This window comes from Erithacus rubecula (assembly GCF_903797595.1).
Source record: "Erithacus rubecula genome assembly, chromosome: 13".
Lineage (NCBI taxonomy): Eukaryota > Metazoa > Chordata > Aves > Passeriformes > Muscicapidae > Erithacus > Erithacus rubecula.
In genome coordinates this window covers 5,571,644-5,585,916 of record NC_136665.1, presented here as the reverse complement: position 1 = coordinate 5,585,916, position 14,273 = coordinate 5,571,644, and the positions used below count along the sequence as shown (strand labels likewise).

Sequence of the window (14,273 nt, the reverse complement as noted above, 5' to 3'; positions counted from 1 at the left end):
CAACTTGTCTCTCCACATGCACATCCTCTGCAAGGATGAAAGCAGAACCTTCCTGCCACAGCCAGACCAGGGATGGAAATCTCTCTTTCCATCACCACACATTTCAACCCCCTTGTAAAGTGGAATAGATCAGCTGCAATTATGGAAAGGAAAGCCTTTCATAGGTGCTGCAGCACACTGTATGTCATATAATGCAGAGATAAAGCTTAAATTTGCAGGTAAATAAAACCTGCATGTAACTGTGACCTGTGCTAATCTACTCACAGGCAGACAATGAGCAAAAGGTGAGGAAAGGGTGAGGCTAAACAAATTAAATACAAGACTGACACAATATATTTCCTAATTTTAAAAATTCTCCAAATATTGGGGTGAAGTTTTATGTTTCCAGTGCTGGCTATTGCTGTGCTCAGTGAGAACTCTGGATTTGGGGCAGGTTCTGTGCTCACCTTTCTTCCCATTTGGTGCCCAGTGGCTGCTTGGGAATTGTGATGTGTCCTTCCACAAGCACCTTCCCACCTGAGGCAAGCTCTGGCACCCACAGGCAGTGATTTACTGCTGAATCACACAACAAAACTGGCTATATCCTTTATAAATTCATAAATCCCAGGCAGGACAGTTTTCCCATTATGGCTCAGCTTTGTTTCAGTGTGTAACCCCCATTGCTGAAGGAGACACAATAAATCCTGGGGCTGTGAAATCCATTGTATTTATATATGAGGCTGCTTTTGGTTTCCATTTCTCAGTCACAAATAAACTGAGATCTTTTGAGTTTGCCATGGGGGTATTTATAGATTGCAAATGGTGGCACATAAAATCAACTGGCTCCTATATTTTCTTTGGGACATTTTACGGTTTCCTGTAAGTCAATGAATATTTTTCCCATCCTACAGACTCTTTTCCATGTGGAAAAAGCCTGATCTTAGATTTTCTTTATAATCTTACTTTACACTTATTAGGCTGTGATTTATGCATGCACAGTCCTGCCCTTCTTGCTGCAGAAAGAAGCAGTACAATAAACTACTTTTATTATAATAAAATTGTTTTTTGTTTGTCACTTTTCTGTCTTCTAACTTCTAATGCTTCTCCTTGCAGTTACTTGAATAACATAATCACATAAATTTCTATTATGCATTTATAATAAGCATCAGCCTAAGTATTTGTGAGAGTTTTGGGCAGCACCATTGTGTCCAGAGGTGTTAGACACTCATTATGTGATGGGACTGTATTTTTCCAAGTCCAGCCACCACACAGCATAAACCTGCAGGTTTTATAGGAGCTGCAGCCACAATTACAGACACTCCTCTGGTCCCTAACAGTGAAATATCAATAGTCTTAAAGGACCACAAGAGGGAACAGCTCCCATGATAAAATCTCTCAAAAAGTGAAGAAGAAAATGAAGCTGGTTGAACTCAGAGCTGTGTGTAGGGAACTTCTCTCTTTCCAGATCAAATCAACAAGGTGTGCTGGGGAATGGAGTCATTCTATACACTCAAAAGCAGAAAAAGGATATAAAAACCGACACAGATTGTATCAGTAGTTAACTTAATGTAAACAACAGCAAAATAAACTAATCTTTTCTTCTTTTACACCTGCCAGTTGTGTCTTTAGACAGAGTTCAGAAGAGAGGATCTATCTGTATATTGAGTGTTCACTGAGATTCAGCCAGGTCTCAGTGTCAGGTGCTGTGCATGGACTGGTCTGTGGCAGTGTGGGACATACACAAGTTCCTGAGAAACAAAACTCCCCTCAAACTTCTGTTTCTTTGTCCTTCCCTGGTGTGCCTGTGCTGGCCAAAGGACATGTCAGGACTTTCTCCAAGTTCAGTTCCATACCAGGGGAAGTTTTGCAGCAATTCTGTCAACTGCAGCAGGACTAATTCACTGGGTGCTAATGAAAAACTCAAGTGTTTTAAAAGTGCTGCTCTTTTTTTATTAACATGCTCAAAATGGCAGTAAAGGTCAAGGATTTTTTTTTTCTGTTAAAGTAAATGCATTTATACTAAAATACTTGAAACAGATTTATGTTCAAATTACTAAAATACAAGAAATGAGTTGTTGAGTAATGTAGCTTATCCTTACTCTTTGACTTATTTGCTACTTTTCCGCAGTACTTTTTAAACCTTACAAATAGTTCTATAATTCTCTGAAATCATATTTCTGCATGTGAACTTTGGTGTGGAGATCTTGCTTTTTCTATATATAGGTTTGAGCTGGATGTCTGGGGAGTAGAGTACCAAAACAGAGGTATCTGGTAAAAAAGAATGCAAAAAGCACTATAATTTCTTCTGCATCTGTCAACCAGAGGTGCTCATTATATAGAAGATCAGTGACAAGAGCAAGAGTGCAGGGTGCAGAATGTGCTCAGGTTAAGTGAAAAGTGATTAACATGTTTTTCCAGTTACATTCTGACTGGTTTGAAGCTCTAGTAATCTTCTGGCATTTGATTAATCTTTTCATTTCTAGAGCAGGCAGCTGTAAAGATCAGAATTTAGACAGGACTACAAATGATGCAAGATTAGCAGGCCTTGAACTCCTCATATAAAGGGTATAAAGCTGCTAACAGGGTATAAATAGGTGTAGCCACACAGGAGGCTGAGAAAGGCTGGAGATGCTCATCAGTCATCCAGGCTCCAAGTGATCATTCCATAGCAGAGAGGTGCAGAGAGCTCTGCTTACCTGGCCACAGATTCCCAGCTCTGCACTGGGAAGGACAGCAGGAATAAAGAGAAAAAATAATAAAGTGAGGTTGAAATAATGGTTTGATTTACCAGCTGGTGCTTTGTGCTGTAGATTAGTTCAGCCCAGGACATAAACTGCAGGGAAAGTCACAGCAGATTGCTCAGGAGTTGATTTGCTCAGAGTCAGGAATCTCTGAGCACATTGCATCCCTTTCTAAAACACCAATGGTCTCCAGGAGAGTTGTTTGACTCCCAGGACTGCCTCCCACCCCACATCTGCTGCATTCCCTCTGTGTCCCACATGCCCAGCACTTCAGCCACCACCCAAAACATCCAGGCCAGCTCTTCCTTTCAGATTCCTGCTTCTCTCCCAGGTGCACACACAAACATGCAGACAGCATGGCTCTGCACCTCTGCCTCCCCTTTATCCTCTGCCTCTCCAGTTGCCAGGGCATCTCCAGATGCAGCAGATACTATCTGGATTCTAGGACCAAAAAAGGACAGGCAAAGAGAATACAGTTAGAATTTCAGACTTGCTTTTTAGCCACATCCTTCCCAGACACAGTACAAGCACCTTCAGGTCTCCTAATTGTAGACCTAAATACCTGAACCTCACCTCCCAATAGTCGAGTGAAATCAGCTATTCTGTAAAGCTCAAAAATGCAGCAATTAGACTGAACTCACTTTTAAAGTGAGAAAAATCTGATCTCTGCAGGACAAGTGCAGTGTTGCCCTCTGATTTCCAGGCATCTGTAGAGTACAACAATAGCAGGTGAAAGGCTTGGGTGCTTTGTACCAAAAATACTTTGCCCATGCGCTGTGGTGTCCAGCTCTCACAGAAACCCCATCTTTAGAGAGAGATGTTTTGATAAAGAGGCAAAACAAAGCGTTGCAGGTAGAGAAACACTGCTGGAAACGTGGGGAGATGAGAGAGCCAAGCCCCTGGAGCATGACATCCCTGCTGCAGGGATGGGGAAAGGCTGCTGCCCTCGCCCTGCCTGGAAGCAGATGATTGGAACCAGCCTTGCTTTTCATAGGACAAGAAATTAGGTCAAAACTTTCTAGGAAATTTCTGCTGCCTGTTTCAGAACACGGTTCAAAAGATCAAAGGAGAGGAATTCTACAGAACCCCGTGTGCAAGTGAGGCATTAACAGGGAGAAATCCTGTGCTGAGCTGACAGCCAGGGCTTACCTGCAACAAAACCTCTGCAGCAGCACAAGGGAAGGCAGCGAGAGCACACACACTGACAGCAGCCCTTCCATCAGCACCTGCCCCAAGGACAGAGGCAGCACTCATTCCATCAGCACTGCAGAATCCTTCCTGGCTGCAAAGAGCCTCCTCAGGCTTTTACCAACAGCAGCAAATCTTCCCCAAGCAGTGCAGTCTTTATCACTAGTTAGAGCTCCTCACTCCTGCTCAGAATTGAATTGTTCTTCCTTCCAAAGTGCTATTTTTATTAGGTGATCTCTTCCCTGAGAGGAAAAAAGCCAAACCCAAACATACTTAGGGCATGATTTAAAAAAAGCTATTAGACTTCAGCTTAATTTAAATGCATAACAGCAGGCAACTCAGCCTAATTCTCCACTTGAGCACACAGTCTCCTGATTTATGCACACAAGTGGAATAGCTTTTGCAGATACATATTTTGCCTTTTGCTTTATCCTCCTTGTTTTTTAATAACTTACCTTTACTTATGATTCTCTTTGCTCAGACTTAAATTAGACAAATAATCATTTGGGACGCAGCCTGCATTGACCAATTTCCTCCAGTGGCTTTGGAAATGGAATTCACTGGATTTCTTTCATCCCAAATCACTTTGTGGTGTTTTGGGGCAGACGTACCTTAGAGCCCTATCTGAGCCTTGCTGTGAGTCATGGGGGCAAGGGAAAAGCAGAGGGTTTAACTCCACATGTCCTCAATTCCTCCCAAACCCCCAGAGGGAACACTGCATGTTAAGGAAGACTTTTATCACTGATAAATCCTCTTGCAATTTTTACACTGATGTCTCCATAGATCCCTTTGATTCCTGAGGTCATTTGTCAGTTGACACTTGATTGAATTAACTACTTTAGAAGAGCATTTCTGTCCCAGAGCAGGTAAGGGGGTTTAACTCTTTTGATAGCTGTAGTTGAAACAAGTGGTTGCACATGAAGCTCATCTTGCATGATGGGTGGATTTCAAAACCTTCCAGAAACAACTTTCCTTAGGAGATTCAAAAGACACAAAGAACTCCTAGATCAATAACAGTGGATATTTTCTGCACAGAGAAGAATACTGGGTTGCAGGATGTAATATTAGATAAATATCCTAAGCATATAATTACTACTGATTTTAATATTTCTGGTGCAATATAGCTTGGCTAGCATCAGCTCCCAAATCACTTCCACCTGATCAGGCAGCTCTTTCTAAAAGGACACCAGAATGTGGAAACAACAACTGGTCCTTGAAAATATCCATAAGAGACATATCCTTGTGGGTTGAATTCTTAATTGCTACAGTGTTACTTTCTTGATGCCCTAAAACATCAGAATTTCAACATCTACTCGTGTAAAATTACGCTTTTAAAGTTTTTATTTTGTTCAAAATTCTATTTCCTCTTTTACGAGATGACTTGTGCTCCATCATTAATAATTTCTTGGTTTTTTTCTGGCATTGATTCCCTGATACTTTTTTCTTCCTTTTTGGTTTACAGCTCACTTTCAAGGCCAAAATTCCACAGACAGGATTCCTATCAATTTTAGTTGGAGTCTCACCTGATTAGAAGCTGCAGCAAAAAGTTTTATGATCACACACAGAGCCTGAGGTTTTGGCCTTTCCTGATATGTTTTTCCAGATTTGATTTCAGTCCAAAGTGTGTCTTTCTGGTTGGAATTAAAACCCAGTTAATTTTCAAAATTCCCTGTAAAGGAGCAGACATTGAAGTAAAAATGGTAAAATCAATCCCCCCAGATTATTATTGAGGTAATTTGAAACAGCTTTTTATTTAATTGTTTATATTTCCTTTTTGACCTGACTGTATGACACAGCAGGAACAGCATTGCTTTCTAATAACAGCATTAATCACAGAATAAAAATATTTCTTGGTAATGTACAACAGTTCCTCTGAGCTGAAAATAAAAAGTAATGTTCATCTGCCTACAAGGTTTAAAGTAAATAAAAATGAAATACACTATTGGGATTACAGCATGGGAGATGATTGGAAATGCTGGTGTGATTTGACATGTACCAGCTCACTTTGCTGGTATTAGCAGGCTGTGAAATCATATTAAAAAATGGAAAAAAAAAAGAAGAAAAAATAATGAGCTCCAAAAAAAAAAAAAAAAAAAAAAAAAAAGAAAAATTCACTTTTTGATCTTTTCTCCAAAAGAGACTTTCTGTTCTGCATTTTGTCCCACACCACTTTTAGGGCTGTTAAGGAGCCTTTACAGCAATAGCACTAATTAGTGCTGTGGTTTAACCTGGCAGCAGCCAAACACCACAGAGCCCTTTGCTCCCCACCACAGGATGGGGAGAGAGGTGAAATAGTTTTCTAGTTTAATAGCTCAGAAAAGGAAGGAAAACCAATAATAATGATAAAAGAACATACCAAACAAGTGGTGCCCAATGCAATCCCACTCCACCCTTGGCCAATGCCTTGCCAAGCCACTGGCCAGTTTCCCTTTTTGTATTCTGCATATCCCTTTTTTTGCTTGCTCAGAGCACTTGCAAGACAATTTTACTGCACAGGCTCTTGAAGTGTTTATGTGGAAACAACTCAAACGTTCTAAAGTGACACCAGTGTCTGCTGTTTCATGGATTTAAAACAAGGAGCTGCAGGGAGCAGCTGCCTGGCACAGGGGAAGCAGGGGGGTCCAGGAGCCAGACTGACCCAACCTGTGAGCTGGGGGCACATTCAGGAGGATGCCAAGGAGCTGAAGGAGCCAGTTTGGACAATGGTTCCCCACCTGCCCTGACCAAAGGCAATAAAGGCTCTCTCAGCCTGAGCTGCCACTTCACAAGGAGCCAACAGCAGGGAACCAATCCAGAATATTTCTGTAGGATAAAAAGGAAACAGACTTTCAAAATCATTCCATTCTGTCTCATGTCAGAGACACTTCATCAATGTTTTGCAAAAGCACACCAAGTAATTTGGTTTGAAAAGCACCACATTAGCACATTTTGGCTTTCAAACATCCTTTTTTCCCCACAATGATCATTTTTATGCATTCAAATACTTCAAAGGGAAAGATTAGAAGAAACAACTCTTCTTATCCATCCCCTATTTCATGTATCATCAGGATGGTGATCTTCAATACCAAATGCAACTTGGACTTCAGTCAGCACTGAGGCCAAGGAGTGATTTCTGCTGAGCAGCCTCATCCATTAGCAGCTCCTCTGTTCCATTTGGAAGCTGCTGGCCAAGGCACTGCTCCTGGAGCTGGTTAGAGCATTCACCCTGGCAAGAGGCACATGACCAAGGGTCCTCAGAAATGGAAATTACTCACCAGCTTCTCATGCAAATAGGAAGAGGTCAGTCAAAATAAGCACGCAGAGAAAACTAATTGGAAGTGAAATATGGACTCAAATGATAAAATGTACATCAATTTTCTACAGCTCAATGCTCACATGCATTTCTAACATCCAAGGACAACAGTGTGAAAATATTAGCCTAAGCAACTGGTTCACACTGTTCCTCCTGTCTGTAGTGTTACCTTTTAAGCACAAATATCTCAGGTGGATAACATTATTTCTTGAATAATTTCACCATAACTTTCAAATATTTTATTTAACATCACAGTCATATAGGCATCATTGACTAAAATAACCTGTTAACCTGAACACACTTTAGAGATAAGATTTTTGGACACAATGACAGCTTTTAAAATTCGGGGAAAAAACAAAAGGAAAAAAATACCAAAAAGCACATATAAAAAACTCCACAAACGTTGTGAGGATGAGGGCAAGCAAGCCCACACAGTGCTTTATTTCCAGTTTAGGACTCAGGTGGATCATGCAGATACTATAAATTAGGAATTTTAATAGGACCAGTTTGTTTTAAAGGTTCACAAAGTTTGCAGTGAACCTTCCCAAAAGTGAACCTGTGTTCCTTGGATAGATGGAGAAAACTGGGGCTGCCAGTTCCTGCCCAGCCTGAAGGCACAAGCACCAAAAACTGCCCCACTGAGCTGCAAGGCTCTCACCTCCCTCCAAAGCCTGCAAGAATAAAGAAATGACCTGCCATAATATTGTGAATTCTTCAGAAATTCAGGAAATTAATTCAAACTTAAATGCTGACCTGTTTTACTGCAGACCCACATCTATTTCAGAGCCCAATCTAAGGCATGAAATTCTTTTAAACAACTGAAATGTTGTGAGGGAAGCTGCTGCCCAGCCTGCCCTGCTCTTCCAGCAGCCTCAGTCCTCCCGTACAATTAAAAGGAATTATCAGACTGGAGCAGTGTGGGGGCACAGAGAGGAATCTCTCCAGTGCTCTGTTATAAATTGTGAGCTGACTTTCCTGCAGGTACACATGTAGCTGTTAAATAAAGAAAAAAAGAGCACCAGGCACCAGAGCTCTCCTTTGGAGATGTCACAAAGCACTCACCTTTCCACAGGTGAAAATCACAGCAGAAGGGTCTTAGCACTTGCACAAACACCAGCTGATAGTGGTGAATGTATAAGCATCTGTTTCCATAAGCCAGATAATTGGGTCCTTGGGAAGCAAACTAACAAGAGGAAGAAAATCTCTAGAATTCAGATTTTGTTTTAAGTTACTCACTTTCTGCCAGCAATCATTTTATACAAGAGCAGGGACTAAGTACAGATGCAATTGTGATTGTCCTGTCAAGGAACCATCTGAATTTCCTGGTCCTGTTCCTCTCTAAGGGGCATAATTTCCCAGAGATCATGGTGTCAGAACACTAGCACCTTTTACTGTAATCTCTTTTTCCCACCTCTTCTTTCTCCCTGCACCCACTGAAATCTGTGTGAGCACCTAAAAATACATACGACTTGGCAGATCTTTGCTGGGGCTCCTCACACATCAGCAGTCTGCCTAAGGCATTGTGTCCAAAAGCTCAATGTCATTATAAGTTATCCAACTAGCTGGTAAAATGTTACTTCATTTTTGTTTCCATGCACTCATTTCCCCCTTGATGTGACAGCCCAATCTCCCACTCACTCACTGTCAGCCACTGCTCTCCTTTGATGCTGACACTCAGTCATTCAGTCTTTTCAATACACACCTTCCTCAGCAGTAAGTCTACTCTTGCTGTGGGTTTGGTATGTTGGAATTGCTGGGGAAAACATTCTTTCTTTTGTTTAAGAGTGAGCTAAAGTATTTCTTCATTGTTTAAGGAAATAATTTCCCCTTGGAGAATGACAGTGTGCGGTCTTTTCTATGTATCCTCTATATTGCAAACAAATACCTTGTGTATGTTTATATCATATATACACCTGTATTTCATGCCTTTTATAAAGGCAAAATGTTCAGTGACCACAGGCAGTGACCATGGACCCCTGAGCACCCACCAGAAATCTGCACTCTGCTGCTGGCCCAAGATACAGTAAGGTAATGTCCACCTGCATCCCTGATGGCTCTAAAATTCCCCAGCAGAAAAGATGTGATTTTCTTCCCCAGCTAAAATGCCCACCCAGCTCTAGGCACATAATTTTGCTTGGATTCAAGCTGCCAAACGAGGAGGTGACTGAAAGTCACCTGCAGGTGATTGCATCTTAAAAGAAAATCAGCATTCATAGACTGAACACGGAGTATTTGTTTGATTTGATGTCTCAGTTCTTTTCAGAAAACTGGGAATGTTTAAAGCACTGATGCTTTGATTGCTAGGGCTGGCTGTTCTCTGCTTTGTGAAGTTGGTCTGATACATTAAAGCATCACACCCAGACTGTTGAGTTTCTGTTAGAGACTGATGCACCTTCCTTGAGCTGTGTATCTAAATAAAGCTTTTGAAAGGGTCTTTCTACACTCCAGCAATCCCAGCCCAGCCATTCACCAAATGTTTAAAGCTGTCCTCACTCTTTATACAAGACAAAGGGTATGGGTGTCTGAAAACCAGACTCACTTTGGCTGAGTTCAATTACCCACCACTGTGAAAGCACCAACATCACATGCTGTCTGTAAAAATCCCAAAATAAAATTGAAAAAACTCAAAATGAAATCAAAAACCTTAACATCAACAATCCAAAGCATTTTAAAAAGGAGCACATGATTCCACTCCCATTGCCCACCCTGACACACTTAAATGAAGCTTAAAAAAGCTTCATTTTCTGAAGATAAACACTGAGTCAGTTTCAGATTATTAACTCCTTTATATTCTATTTTCTAAATTTTCTGTAACATTCTGAAATATTTCTTAAGGAAATAAATAAATTTATTCTTTAATTATCTACTTTAGGTGATCTCTGATCACTCTGTGGTCCTTAAGGGGCACTTGCCACATCTCAGTGGTAACTGCTACACATCCTCTTCAAAACAGTGAAAGAAAAAATAATTCAGATATGGCTGGGCAGTGAATGGGACTGGTTTCTAATCACAGTAAGTGTGATTAGAAGCAATGGTTTAAGTAGCTGTCAGATCTGAAGAGCACCTTAATGGAAGTTGGCTACAAAACATCTTCATTAAACAATGACCTGACCCCACAACAGCACTATTCAACATTTCTCTCTGCCACCACTGTCAACATTTCAGGTTGCTTCTTGACAAATATGGATGAATGTCTAAAAAAATTTCCCTTAATGGCTTGGGGGTTTTTTTGGGTTATGGTTCTGGAATCAGTCAGCACTTAAAAACCACATGATTAGAATTTTAAAAATGAGGCAAATTTCCCTGGTACAAACCTTTAGGAATTTTTAAGAAGAGGGTGCTCTATATTAGACAACCTGAATTTTGTGTGGGAGTATTGCATCACCCCTATTTGCATTTCCCAAATGTGATGTGCTCAGTGTTACTTCTGCATGACCTGTAGCTACAGGTTGTTAAGGAAGAGGAAATGGCAACTGTCAGAAAACAGCAGAAAATTCCAGAAAATCCCAGCTGGTGCCTTTCCCCTACACAAAACCAAGAGAAGATGGGCACTGGAGTCAGGCTGTCAGGACAGCCCTCTGAAAGGCCTTGCAGCCTGGACTTGATATTCACTTTTTGGCATCAGCTATGTGGGATTTGGCACGGTAGAAAAATCCCAGGTTTATAAGATTTTTTACAAGGATATGCTTTACACTGCAGAGACAGAGTGAACAAGAGCTCCTGTCACTGCTGCTGGCAAATGAGTCCAGCAAAGGATGTGTTTGACAGCAAAAGAGATTTCTGTAGTGGCCCCTTCAGCCTAAGGAAAATTATATTAAAGTCTAAACCTAAGGAGTGAAGGTCAGATTGCAAAAGAGCTGATATTCCTAATGGTAAACAGATTTTAGGAGAGCTCCATCTATACAGGCTGAGTACTTCTCAGTTTCTGACCACAAAACCAAACATTAAACTTTTTTTTTAAAAAAACCTCTGATGCTTTGAGCCACGCTACAGGCTATATTAAAAAAACCTTTTTAATATTTCAAGGTTTTCTCAGTGCCAAGCTATTAAATGTGTAGACTGATTTCCTTAGAGCAAAATCCTTCCCCAAAAACCTGGGCAGAGCGTCAGTCAAAATAGTTAATTACTAACCAAAAAAAAAACCCCAGTAATTGACTGCATGGATTTTAATTTTATGAGATAGCCTTATCCTTGTGAGAGCTCTCCTAGCTGAGGCTGGAGAACAATGGATCCCTGAACACAAAAGGAGTTCCCAAATCACAGCAGAGATGGTGAGGCTGAACTTGACCTCACTTGCTCCAATAAAAACTCAGGTTATGTCCATAAAAATGAGCAAGAAGGAGGTAACAAAAGGGGTGACAATGAGAAGTATTTTTTTTTTGAGGGGAATTTCCAAAAAGTTACAGCTAAAACTACATTGGACTTTTTAGCAGCAATGCTCTCTAGGAGGTAAACAGTTTAGCAGACTGCTAGCTACAAAAAGTCACTACAAAATCACCCCAAAAGTGGCTATTAGAGGATTTCTTGAATATTATTTCTTCCCTGCCCAGCCGAAATTAGTCTCAAACAGGGGACAGTGACAATGCAAGACCTCCACACCGGGTGACAGGTATTCCCACAAAGAATGGCAGTGCCCATTGTCAACACTTTATCTCAAGTTTCATGCCTGGATTTTTTTCTAGAGGCACTGCATTTATATAAGAATCGCCAGGAGAGTGTTTTAAAACTATTATTAAGGCTCAGAATTGTGGGAAGTGCACCACAGAATAAAAGCTGCATTGCCAGTGCTCAAAGCCCAAAATGACCTAAAAGGCCCCACCAGCCCCTTGCTGAGCATCACATTCAGTGTCACCTCTCTTTTCTCACAGACATTGTTTTAGAAGTGTTAAAAAGTTTGTACCTTTGCCTAGATGTCCATAAAGCAAACTCAGGTGCCCTCAGAAGGGTCTGTGGGGACCTCACCCAGAGGCTGGACAAGCTGGAGCAGTAATTAGCAGAAGAAGCACAATATCTTTAGATTTTTGCAGGTCCCAGCAACATGCAGCTTCACAAGTGAGAGGCTGTTTATCTCTTCTTGGTTGTGCTCTTTAGTTCAGCATGGGGTTTGATTGTTTCCTTAACAATCTGATACACATCCATGTGTTAAAAATAGCAAACAATGCATCCATTTTTCCTAGCAAAAACTACACATATGGAATATTTGAATTCTGTGCAGTGATAGGCCAATTCTACACCCTGTTCTGTGCAGGAGTATGACTAATTTTGCCTGATTTACTTTTTTTTTTCCTTTTATTGCAAACAAATTACCAAAACACATCATAATTTACTGCATAGGTTTCCCTCTGTATTCAGTACAGCACACCCCAAACCCATGGATAAAAAGCTCAATAGATACTTACAGTGTTGCCTGCACTGAGTGAAAAGCTAAACAACTAATAAATGAACAATTAATAAATAATTCTTTAGTGCTGATGTGACTGATGTAGAGTCTGATGTTCTCTGCACTGGAAGAGAAGATGCTCTTTTCATCTGGAATCGCACAGTAATAAAATTTATGCCTATGCTACATGTCAGCAGCAACCGAAGTGACACTAGGCTGACAAGTGGCAGGTTTGACTGCAGCTCAGTTACTTCATTAAAAGAACTGTTAATTTAAACTGAAAGGAAAATCCATTCTTTTGGCTGCCCCCCAGAAGTGCTTCCCACAAAAGGGAAGAAGCAGCTGCTCTGCTCATCAGTTCAAAAGTTCATTTGAAGGATGCACAGGAGAGCACAAGGAAATGCAAAGCTTTATAAACCCTGTTAATAGCTGGTTCCACAACTGGATTCCATTAGGAAAAGACTGACATGACTATTTTAAACCCCTAAGGAAATTTTAAGCAAAAGCAGAACATCTTGAACAGATCACTTGAAGTGTTGTTCACAGCTCTTGTGGCTCATGCTGCCACCCTGGTGGCTTTGCAGTCCTGTGCTTCATGTCACTATTCTCCTCCATGAGCAAGCTATATATTTTAGGTAGTAAAACAAGCAATAGTTCCCATCTGTTGGCCACTGCAGACAGAGTACTTAGAGAGCTCCATGTAACAGTTTATCACAGCATGTGCAGTTTGGACATGGACACTTGCTCAGGCAAGAGGCTGAAGGCAGAGAAACTCCCCACTGATGTCCCAGAGATGCTCCCTTCTACTCTGCCAAATTAAAAGTTTTCAATTTTTTTGATGAAAACAACATACTTAGAAGAAGGACAAGCAAAACCCCCTATGAAATCCCACCTCAACATTCAGGAAAGGACATTTTTTCACCATAAGAGCTCAAAACACCAGTATCTACCACAAACCCCCTGAAAGCTACTGTGTAGCTGCAAATTAGAATACAGAAAAAAAATCCTTCTTATTCATCCTCACATATACACAGAGGTTCTAAATTAAAGGCAGAGATCTCATAGACAGGATTTATTCCCCTATTCATCTGCCAGCTGCAGCAAAGGAGCAGAGATCCCATGGAGGAAACAGCAGAGACTAAAACAGGGCTACCAGAGCATGATCCCCACGTGCCAGCTCAGAGCAGGTCAGGAAATGAGACAGAGCTTTTCACAGGACTGTTCATACACAGCTGCACTCAGCTGCACCTAAAGCACATGTGAACAGCAGTTGAGTGCTCCAGCCTTCTCGAGCTGGACAGGAATTGCAGGAGAAAGAGCAACTTGAATACCCAAAGGCAGCCCTTGGCAGGGCTGAGCTCCCCATCAGAGGGATTAGACAGGCAGGAGAAAAGCAGTGCAGCAAAGAAAAACAAAATGAAAGGAAACTGAGATGAAACAAGAGTCATCTATTGATTTGCACTGAAAGATGAATGACTTACTTATCACTGCAGTTGTAAATGAAAGCTGTGCCAAAAGGGTGCAGCTTCTGTAGGAAGCCAAATTAAATATATTTTCTTCCCTGCTTTGTGTGGACAATATGTATGACTTCAGAAAGTTACTGCAGAGAGTAAGAGCTGAAAAACAAAACAAAATAAATGTGTCCTGCACAGGACACATTTGGGTGTTTGAATACGTTACACACTCAATACAT

The 14,273-nt window shown here is 41.0% G+C and overlaps 1 long non-coding RNA gene across 1 annotated transcript; it reads right to left on the bottom strand.

Annotated features, from left to right (window-relative positions):
* Positions 1 to 1,410: 1,410 nt before the first annotated feature.
* On the bottom strand, positions 1,411 to 6,639 carry LOC306807610. The gene is made up of 3 exons (XR_013775756.1): positions 6,547 to 6,639; positions 3,870 to 4,150; positions 1,411 to 1,481 (listed from the first exon to the last, which is right to left on the bottom strand). It is a non-coding gene; the product is annotated as an uncharacterized lncRNA (long non-coding RNA).
* Between the last annotated feature and the right edge of the window lie 7,634 nt (positions 6,640 to 14,273).